This window comes from Glycine soja, chromosome 2 (assembly GCF_004193775.1).
Source record: "Glycine soja cultivar W05 chromosome 2, ASM419377v2, whole genome shotgun sequence".
NCBI lineage: Eukaryota > Viridiplantae > Streptophyta > Magnoliopsida > Fabales > Fabaceae > Glycine > Glycine soja.
In genome coordinates this window covers 22,893,417-22,903,849 of record NC_041003.1, presented here as the reverse complement: position 1 = coordinate 22,903,849, position 10,433 = coordinate 22,893,417, and the positions used below count along the sequence as shown (strand labels likewise).

The window sequence follows — 10,433 nt, the reverse complement described above, 5'->3', positions numbered from 1 at the left end:
TTCACTTCTTTCTTTCCCTCTCCGGTCTCTAAGTTTATCAGTTCAGTTTCCTCTTGGTGAGGCTTCATTTCGCGTTCTTCCTGAGTGATCAATCTTTCCAACTCTAGTGAAAGGACGTCCTCTTCCTCTTCTTCATTTATCATTTGACTTACTTCTCGGTCAAAATCGATTATCAAACCCTCGTTGTTAGGATCCTCAAAGGATCGATCCTCACATATTGAATCAGCGGTATAGACTTCCGACTGGCTCATCATGCGCCAGTTCTCCACTTGGAAATTGGGATGGCACGGTCGCACGAAACTTGGCGGATCTTGTGGAGCCTCCTCTCCTATTGCCGCCACCTCTTCCTCGAACATTATTCTGGCACTGGTGAAACACTGGCTAACATGACCGGGCCATGCCGTATCTGCCCGAAGTCTTGATGGTGCATTCCTTCTTCCAGGTTTCCCGGGTTCATACCCCAACCCATATTTGTACGGATTACCCCTAATGCCAACCACATCGGCATTCCCGTGGCTGTCCTTGCCCAAACCCATTCCGGGCTCATAACCGTGCCTGAGCATTACCCGCGCCACCATCAAGGCCGCATTAGAGAGACAAGGTAGCAATGGACTTGTTTCCATAGAGGCACAACTTACCACCTCGAAGGATTGGAAAGCTGTTTCCAATGATTCCTCCACTGCCTCTACATATGGTGCTGAGGAGGGGAGGGGCAGCTTACCAACATATCCTCTTCACCTGACACTATCACCAAGAGTCCACCAACCGCAAATTTCAATTTCTGGTGAAGCATTAAAGGGACCACTCCTAGCGCGTGAATCCACGGCCTCCCCAAAAGGCAACTGTAGGCGGGATTTATGTCCATCACTTGGAAAACCACATTGCAAGTGTGGGGGCCTATCTGAATGGGGACGTCAATTTCCCCCATCACCTCCCGCCGACTACCATCGAAGGCTCGTACTACCATCGAACTCGGTTTTAGACGTGACGCATTAAAAGGAAGTTTCTCCAAGGTGGTCTTTAGCATCACATTTAAACTTGAACCATTGTCGATGAGTACCTTAGCGACGACACGGTCCATGCATCTAATAGACACATCTAGAGCTTTGTTGTGCCCTCTCCCCTCCATCGGATTCTCTTCTTCCACAAACGCGATATAGTTATTGGTAGTTATGTGATTAACAATGCCTTCAAAACCCTCATCTGAGATGTTGTGTGCTACGCGGGCTTCGTTGAGGACCTTTACCAATAGTGCACGATGAGGCTCGGAGTTTATGAACAATTCGAGCAAAGAGATCCTTGCTGGAGTTTTATTCAATTGCTCAACTACTTTAAACTCACTTTGTTGGATGAGACGAAGGAACTCATGAGCCTCTTCCAAGGTCACCGCCCTTCCTTGGAGACCTTCCTTCTTTTCAGCTCCCTTTACTACCAGGGGATCCACTTCTTTTGAGGGAGTGGTCGCGCCTGCGGACTCTTGGATCATGGGTGCTTTCCCCTTGGAGGGCAATTCCGCCGAGTGAGGGGGAGAGAACACCCGACCACTGCGGGTTATGCCACTAAGGCCGGTAATGTTGGTCACTTTGGATGACAAGGAGTCAACCTCGGTTGCAGCCCCTTCTCCAAAAGCGGGAGGGGTATATTTCCATGAAACGGCTTTATTGCTTTGATAGGAAAACGACATCGGCTTGGGCACTGTCGGGGGGTACTCGGACCTAGAGCCGGTCACATTCCTAGTGAAACATATTACTAGGGCTTTGGGGGTTGGGGGAGCCTTCCTTTCTGTCGATTGCGTGCAAATCTGCGATTCTTCCCTATCTCCCTCGAACACTTCGAGTTGCCCCCAGTCCATGAGCCGTTGAAGCAGCTCTTCCACCGCGGGGCAGGTTTCCATGTCGTGTGATTCCCCGAGATGAAACAAACATTCGTCGCTTTTGTCTCCGCTACAAGAGACCATGCATGCTGCCTGCAGCGACTGGTAGATGAATCTTCTAGATGTAGCCACATCTTCTAATCTCTTTGACCCTGACGGCCTATCCTTTTCGATGTTATTTAAGCTAGCTCCTCCATGACTGGCTAGTGGATTGGTCTTAACGTTGGGGCCCTCTTCTTGAAATGATAGCCAGCTGGCATTTATTAGGTGTTGCACCTTATACTTGAATGGCAGGCAAGAATCAATGTTGTGTCCGGGGGCTCCACTATGGTATGCGCATGTGGCATTTGAGTTGTACCACTTAGGGTATGGTGACTGGAAGACCTTCCCAGGTATGGCCACCACCAAATGGTTTTGCAATAATGAGGGCCATAACTCGGAATACGCCATGGGAATAGGAGAGAACTCGTCTCTCGGGGGGCCTCGTGTATTGTTATAGCTCGCGCCAGGAGTCATATTATTGGCTAGCCGGGGTGTGGCTGGAGCCGCGTGTTGTGCAAGCGTTTTTTCTGTTGTGGCAGGCCCTTCTACTTGAGTTGGGAGGGAACTTCCAGCTCGGATCGAAAAGTTCGGGTGGTTGTGTTGGTATGAGTTTTGAGCATTTTGGGGCATTTTCATCCACGTTGGGGCGGTGGTGACCGCGTGGGTATCCCCTTCCTTTTTCCGTGTGCCCACCACTGGGGCTCTTCTATTGCTATTGGGGCCAGCGTTAGAGGCGTATTCAAACTTGCCTTTCCTCAGTCCAGACTCGATTCTTTCTCCGGCGAAGACAAGGTCTGCAAAGTTGGCTGGCATATATCCTATCAGCTTCTCGTAGTAGAATGTAGGCAGCGTATCTACCATGATCGTGATCATTTCCCTCTCAGTCATGGGTGGGATGACTTGGGCTGCTAGGTCTCTCCACCTTTGAGCATATTCCTTGATGGATTCATGTTCCCGTTTGTTCATGCTCTGAAGTTGGTTTCAATCGGGAGCCATATCCATGTTGTATTGGTATTGCCTAATGAAAGCAGTTGCCAAGTCTTTCCATGACCGGAACTGAGAGGCTTCCAGATTTGGGTAGTCCCCACATGAGAAGAGAACTCCCTCCTTTCCTTCCTTCCATCGAAGAAACCAGTTGATTGTTCTGCCTCTTATCCCAACCAAGTATTGTTCCCAATCTACTCTTCTCTTTTCGATGCACAAGCGATAACTTTGGAGCGGACACGGGTGCCTTATGTCTTGTTGGAATAGGTGCGAAACCAACCACACACAAAGAGCAGGTAAGCTGTAGACAATTCGTGCGTTGTTCTTCTCGCACCTTCGGACAAATGTATCAAATAAGTCTGCCAAGATAGCTACCACCGGGCTCTCCTTGCTATGGTGATATGCAAGGAAAGCATCAATCGCGGCTAGGTCCACCAAACCGTCCATGTTTGGAAAGAGGACAACCCCAAAGATTAGCAAAGCTAGTACATCCGCAAACGGGACCCACTCCTCTTGATTCGCCATATCCCTTGCCTTGCCTTCCAAGTATTTCCATGGTAGGCCCACTACGCCGTTTCGAGTTTGCTTTATATGATCCAACTCTCTCACCAAATCCCCGACCACAGTTGCAATCTTGCTCAAGGAGGGAAGAAACCTAGAGAAAAGATACGGTTTTCTTCCCCCAAGAGGACATCCTAGAATCTCCTCAAATTCTTCAACAGTCGGTACTATTTGGAAGTCCCCAAACGTGAAGCATCTCAATGGCTGGTCATAGTATTGGGTGAGGGATACAACGACTTCCGTAAATACGTCCGCTATGGTCAAATCTAAAATCTTTGTGTACGCCTTGCGGAAGGCTTGCCTCTGGAGGGGTCCCATCAACCGTCCCAACTCCTTAAGGCTGGTGACATCTAGGCCCTTAATCTTGACTTGATAGAATCTTTTTCCGATTTGATTTGTCCCCATCCTTTACCTAAAAAGGGGTGAATCAAGGCTCTGATATGAATGATGCAATGCATATGCATGAAACGAAAAGAAAAACAAGTGGTAATTTACATATGCGAGACCGAAAAAGATCCATCTTTTTAATACTACATTCTAGGCATTGCGGCACCCCAACGTATGCATTAAAAAGTGATGCGTTACTCTAAAGAGACAAGATATCATTAGCTATACAGCAAAACTATAATTTATGTGTTATTCGCAGAAGAATGCATGAGAACAAATGGTACAGAGCGTGCTTGCTCAATGCCCCTATTTGGGGACCTATAGGATAATATCTAGGGGTCTCTAATAACTACTCCCAACGATCCATATCTCACATGGCTGTTTTCTAGAGGTATCATCACCCAAGATAATAATATTGCGGCGGTATGGAATACTAGCGGCAACACATTATAAAGAGAGAAGGCTCTAGACGAGGTTTCACTATTGTCAAGCAAGTCGGAGACCTAGCATGACCATAGATTCACCTCCACTCCTTAGATTTCCATGAACCCAGGTATAGAGCCCCTTTTTTACTCAAACCCGTGGGTGCTTAGAATGCAGTGTAAAAATGTGGAAAAGACAACATTTATTATTTTTACACTGTTCAAGAAAAAACGCACACACAAAAGCTTCACAATTTCACACTTTCCTAAAATAGGCCTAACTCACAAAAACAATTCCCTAGTGGAGTCGCCAACTGTCGCAGCCTATCCTTTTGCAGGAGAGCGAGGCGAAACTCACGGGGGCGTCTTCCATAGGAGGAAAATGCGCGGAGTCGCCACCAACGTTTATTGAAAGGAAAACGTTAGAAAAACCAAAGGAAACTAGTCATGAAGAATGTTCCAGATTCGGGAGTTATATTTACGTTTGAGGAAGGTATTAGCACCTCTCACGTTTGTCCCAAAGGACAACAGCCTTAGATTAGAATTGTGTGAAATTATGTATTTAAACCTTTATTTATTTTTTATTTTTTAGGTCGACAAAAGCGGGGCTCTTGCTCCTACGTATCCTCCATCGAAGAGGAAATCAAACCTACATAGTTCTCGCAAAAGGGGCGAATCAAATGATTCTTTTTACTTGGAAGGTAGTCATTTAAGGCGTTGGACCTTAAAATGATCCATTTTTACTTGGTGAGAAAAGCTGAGGCGTTGGACCTTAAAATGCTTTTTTAGTGATTTTTACAGACAAAGCTTGATTTTGTGAGTTGATTTTAGCCTTAATTTCACTTTAGTTATTAGTCAATTCAATTAAGAAAGAAGAATCCCAAAGAGAAACGTCCGATTGATTTTTTTGTTTTATTTTACTAAACGATATTTTTTATTATTATATTATTATTTTACCTCTTTTTTGATTTCCAACGTGGTTACGGCATGACCGAACGGTCAGATTTTATTTTAACAGAAATTAACAAATATTACAATTCAAATAATCGGTGGAAATTAATTTTATTTTTTTATTAGGCGAGAAAATGACTTAAATAAATGACTAAAGCACGTCAAAAGGGGTACGGAAAAGTAAATGAAATGAAAATAAAAGTACGCGAAACATGTGGGGACCACCAAGGGTACATAGAATGAATTAAAAAGTTCGATTTCGGGAACTTACCTGTTGAAGACCGAAGAACACGAAGAACGAACGAAAGATGGCGGAAAATCTTCACGGATTTGCTTATGAAAACGTCTCGGACGAGTTACGGAAGCGCCTCAGCTTGGATTTTCTTCACGGAACTGATTTTTTTTCAGTAATTTCAAGTGATCCAAAGATACGAGGAGGGCTGAACGTTTTTCTCCTTCACTCCTCCCCTTATTTATAGGAAAATGGGGGAGGAGCTTGCCATCCAGCTCGCCCAGGCGAGCTAGGTTGCTTCCTCCAGAAGCAACCGCCTTCTGGAGGAACATCCTGGAAGGCCCAAGTGGGCCTGGTTCCTATTTGCACCCCCTATTTACTAAATACACCCCTGCCTTTTTTTGCTGATTCTTTTTTGTAACGTTACGGAAATTTACGAATTCCGTAATGATACTTGTTTTTCTTTCCGTAATGTTACGGAACCTTACGGATTACGTAATTATCCCTTTTTTGGCTTTCAGAATGTTACGGAACCTCACGGATTGCGTAACAATGCTTCCTTTTGATTTCCGGCATGTTACGGAACTTCACGTATTGTGCAATAATGGGTGCCAAGTACCTCTAAGCGGTCAAGCAAAGGTTGTATGCCATCAAACAATGGTCCTCGGATGAAATTAGGGTATGACAGTTGCCCCTCTTTACTTACCTTTTATCGGAGATAGGAGGAAAGCAAAGATAAAGCAATATGTTATCAAAGAGAAAAACTCTAGATGAGGGTTCACTATAATCAAGCAAGTCAGAGACCTAGCATGACAACAGATTCACCTCCACTCCTTATGTTCCCACAAACTCGGGTATAGGGCCCTTTTTCAACTCACGGTGTGTGCAAATAGTGTTGGTGTTTGCGTGCATCAAATGAATAAAAAGGCATTGTTTTATCTTTTTGTATTTTTTACGTTTAGTTCTCAAATATATCTTTGAGTAAAAAAACAATGTAACCAACGTAGGTCTGAAAAAGGGCCTAAAAAGATAAAAAATACAAAAAGATATATTTGAGAACTAAACGTAAAAAATACAAAAAGATAAAAAAATACAAAAGGGCCCTATACCCGAGTAAAAAATACGTAGTTCTTTGAGAACTAAACGTTGGTTACATTGTTTTTATCCTTTTTTGCAAGATATATTTTGATTGAATGAAAGGTCATTTAAGGCGTTGGACCATTAAACGATCTTTCAATTCTTTTGAAAGGAGAGAAAACATTAAGGCATTGGACCATTAATGATCTCTTGGTGTTTTGAAAGAGGTGACAAAGCTTATGTGTTGGTTTTAGGTCCTTAAAATCCATGTTTTACCAATAAAAGCGAAAAGGACCATTTCAAGGCGTTGGACCTTAAAAATGGTTTCTTAGGTGATGACAAAAGCTTGGTTTATAAATTGATTTTAGCCTTAGTTTCACTTTGGTTATTAGTTGATGTGCCATCATTTTCTTCTATTTTCTAAACCCTTTTTGCACCATTTTAATTACTGATTGGTCTTAATTGTCAATTAATCAGGCAGTTTTATTATTTAGGCTCATTTAGCTAATTTGATGTTTTTAATCTAATTTCAGGAATTAATGAAACATTGGGCTTAATCCGGATTTTGGTTATGGACTTGAAGAGGGCAAATAAAGCAGCGCTTACCTTAGTTAATTTCTAATTAGGAAATTTCGCAATTTTATTTTATGTTGTTCAGTGTTTATTTCGTTTTGGGCCAGAGTATTGTAATAGGGCCCACTGACTTTGAGTGACTCTTTTTAAATAGCAGCCTTGGGATTCGTGCAAAGGCATTCTGTTATGCTATTTTATTATTCAGAGCTTTTGTTTTAGGTTTTGACGTTTTTCTGTTCTAAGGCTACTGCTTTAGTTCTTAATGCAATCTTCCATTTTCTGCTTCTAATTACAATTTCGTTCTTGCTTCTTCTTCTACTTTCATTTACGTTTTTGTTTCATTTACATTTCTGTTCATTTACGTTTCTGTTCATTTACGTTTCCGCTTCATGTTTCATTTGCATTTTTCTGTTTGAATCTATGGAAGGCTAGTTTTTCTGGTGTTGTTTCCTTTTGAGGACGAAGCCCAACTCTCTTTGAGGTTTCGTTTGTAATGTGGTTTCCTGGCAGTTTTCCCTTCACCAGTTATCCCAAATTCGTGAACATTAATCAGTGCACGCTTCGTGTTCGATTAATTGCCTCTGAGCCTAACTTGCGTTCATGCTTAATGGACGAAGGGCTAACTGGTGTATGTGGTGCCTAATCACGTATTGACAACCCTAAGTTGATTTTCGCTTAGTAAATTGAAATAGGGTTGGATTAAGTGGTTGACTATTAGGGACGAATTCTCCATAACCCAGGATAAGAGAATGACTTCTAAATCAGAGGAAACAACCCGTTTTTAATATTAGTAATTTCATATTCCAATTTACTTATTCTGCTCTTTAATCACAAAACAAACAAACAAACCCCCCAATCGTTACTGTTGTTGCGCAAGTATATTATGAACATTTGGTTTGTCATTGCTTGTTGGGAAACGACCTAGGATCACTTCCTAGTTACTGCATTTTCATGTTTATTTGATTCGGGTACGGCCTCGAACAAATTTGGCGCCGTCGCCGAGGAGCAGTGTCCAAATGTTCATAATAGCTAGCGTTGTGTGTTTAATTTTTTTCGTGTTCTATGTTTAATTGTTAGTATTGTGTTAGTATGTGTGTTAGTGTTGTTTAGTGTCCTAGTATTTTGTTTAGTGTGTGTTCTGTTTCAGTTTTTCTATTAAGCGTTTCCCCTGTTTCAGTTTTGGGTGTTTTGCTGTGAATAGTGTTTTGCGACGGACTTAGCGACCATTTTTTTTTGCTTGCGGCAAACCAGAGTAGTAGTAGAAATCATGTAGCGACGGATTTTAGCGACCACCCATGCTGAATTATTTGTGATTTTTTGTTTTAGTAGCTAGGGTTGTTATTTTTTGCTGAATTTTTTTGTGGTAACTTCATTTAATCCATATTTTGTGGGAAAAATAGCTAGAGCCTTTAGTTTGGTCAGATTTGAAAGTTCCAAAAAAGTAGCAAATTTTGTGTTTGTCAAAACTTCAAACGGCCATAACTTTTGCTCCGGTTATCAGAATCGCAATTATTATATATGTATTTGGGGTAGAAAAAAATTTCCTACACCTTGGCAGGCAGCCATAGGCCGGCTGAGGTCTCCATCGTCCAAAAAAAGTGTTTCTGTCAAAAGTTTTTTATTTTTCAAGTTTTATTCACTTATTTTTCTTATCCTACCATTTTTAGCTTCTATAGTTAGACTTTGAATTTTTGTCTGAAATTTTTTGTGCTATCTTATCATCATTTTATAAGGTTTCTCACCAAAATTTCAAGTCATTTGGATATCATTTGAGGGTAGCTGTAGTTCAAACCTACACCTTTATTTACATGACAAAGCAACTAGTTGTGTATGCTGAATGTAGTGTATGACTAGAGGCAATCCATCTGACTTACAACCCTTTGATCCTGAGATAGATAGGACATTTCATAGATTAGTTAGGTATCATTTTATACCTTTTGATCATTCTGAGCATTCCATTACTGGTGAATCTATGCATTCTGTTATTGGTGATTTTGAACATCCTGATCTTGAACATTATAATTTTGAGCATTCTGATTCTGAGCATTCTGATTTTGCACATTCTGAGAACATGGCACAATCTCCACCCTGTGAGAGGACTCTAAGGGAAATGGCTGCACCTGATTTCACCTACGAAAGCTTATGCATCCAATACCCTGATGAGGATGTCCCATATGTTCTTAAAACTGGACTGATTCATTTGCTTCCAAAGTTCATGGCCTTGCAGGTGAAGACCCGCACAAACATTTGAAGGAATTTCATATTGTCTGCTCCACCATGAAACCCCCAGATGTCCAAGAGGATCACATATTTCTAAAGGCTTTTCCTCATTCATTAGAGGGAGTGGCAAAGGACTGGTTGTATTACCTTGCTCCAAGGTCCATCACGAGCTGGGATGACCTTAAGAGAGTATTCTTAGAAAAACATTTCCATGCTTCCAGGACCACAGCCATCAGGAAAGATATCTCAGGTATTAGACAACTCAGTGGAGAGAGCCTGTATGAGTACTGGGAGCGATTTAAAAAACTATGTGCCAGTTGCCCTCACCATCAGATTTCGGAGCAGCTTCTTCTCCAATATTTTTATGAAGGACTCAGTAATATGGAGAGAAGTATGATAGATGCTGCCAGTGGTGGAGCCCTTGGAGACATGACTCCTGCTGAAGCCAGAAATTTAATTGAGAAGATGGCTTCCAACTCCCAGCAGTTTAGCGCCAGAAATGATGCCATAGTCATTAGAGGAGTGCATGAGGTAGCTACAAACTCAGCTGCATCATCTGAGACTAAGAAGCTTAACGGTAAACTGGATGCATTGGTTAACTTGGTAACCCAGCTGGCCTTGAATCATAAATTTGTACCTGTCGCAAGGGTTTGTGGTTTGTGGTTTGTGCTCCTTTGTTGACCACCATACAGACCTTTGCCCTTCCATGCAGCAACCTGGAGCAATTGAGCAGCCTGAAGCTTATGCTGTAAATATTTACAATAGACCTCCTCAACCTCAGCAGCAAAATCAACCACAGCAGAACAATTATGACCTCTCCAGCAACAGATACAACCCTGGATGGAGGAATCACCCTAATCTCAGATGGTCCAGCCCTCAGCAACAACAACAGCAGCCTGCTCCTTCCTTCCAAAATGTTGCTGGCCCAAGCAGACCATACATTCCTCCACCAATACAACAACAGCAACAGCCCCAGAAACAGCCAACAGTTGAGGCCCCTCCACAACCTTCCCTCGAAGAACTTGTGAGGCAAATGACTATGCAAAACATGCAGTTTCAACAAGAGACCAGAGCTTCCATTCAGAGCTTGACTAATCAGATGGGACAATTA

General features: G+C 42.4%; 1 non-coding gene across 1 annotated transcript; it reads right to left on the bottom strand.

Annotated features, from left to right (window-relative positions):
* Positions 1 to 9,550: 9,550 nt before the first annotated feature.
* On the bottom strand, positions 9,551 to 9,657 carry LOC114404565. The gene has a single exon (XR_003665037.1). It is a non-coding gene; the product is annotated as a small nucleolar RNA R71 (small nucleolar RNA).
* Between the last annotated feature and the right edge of the window lie 776 nt (positions 9,658 to 10,433).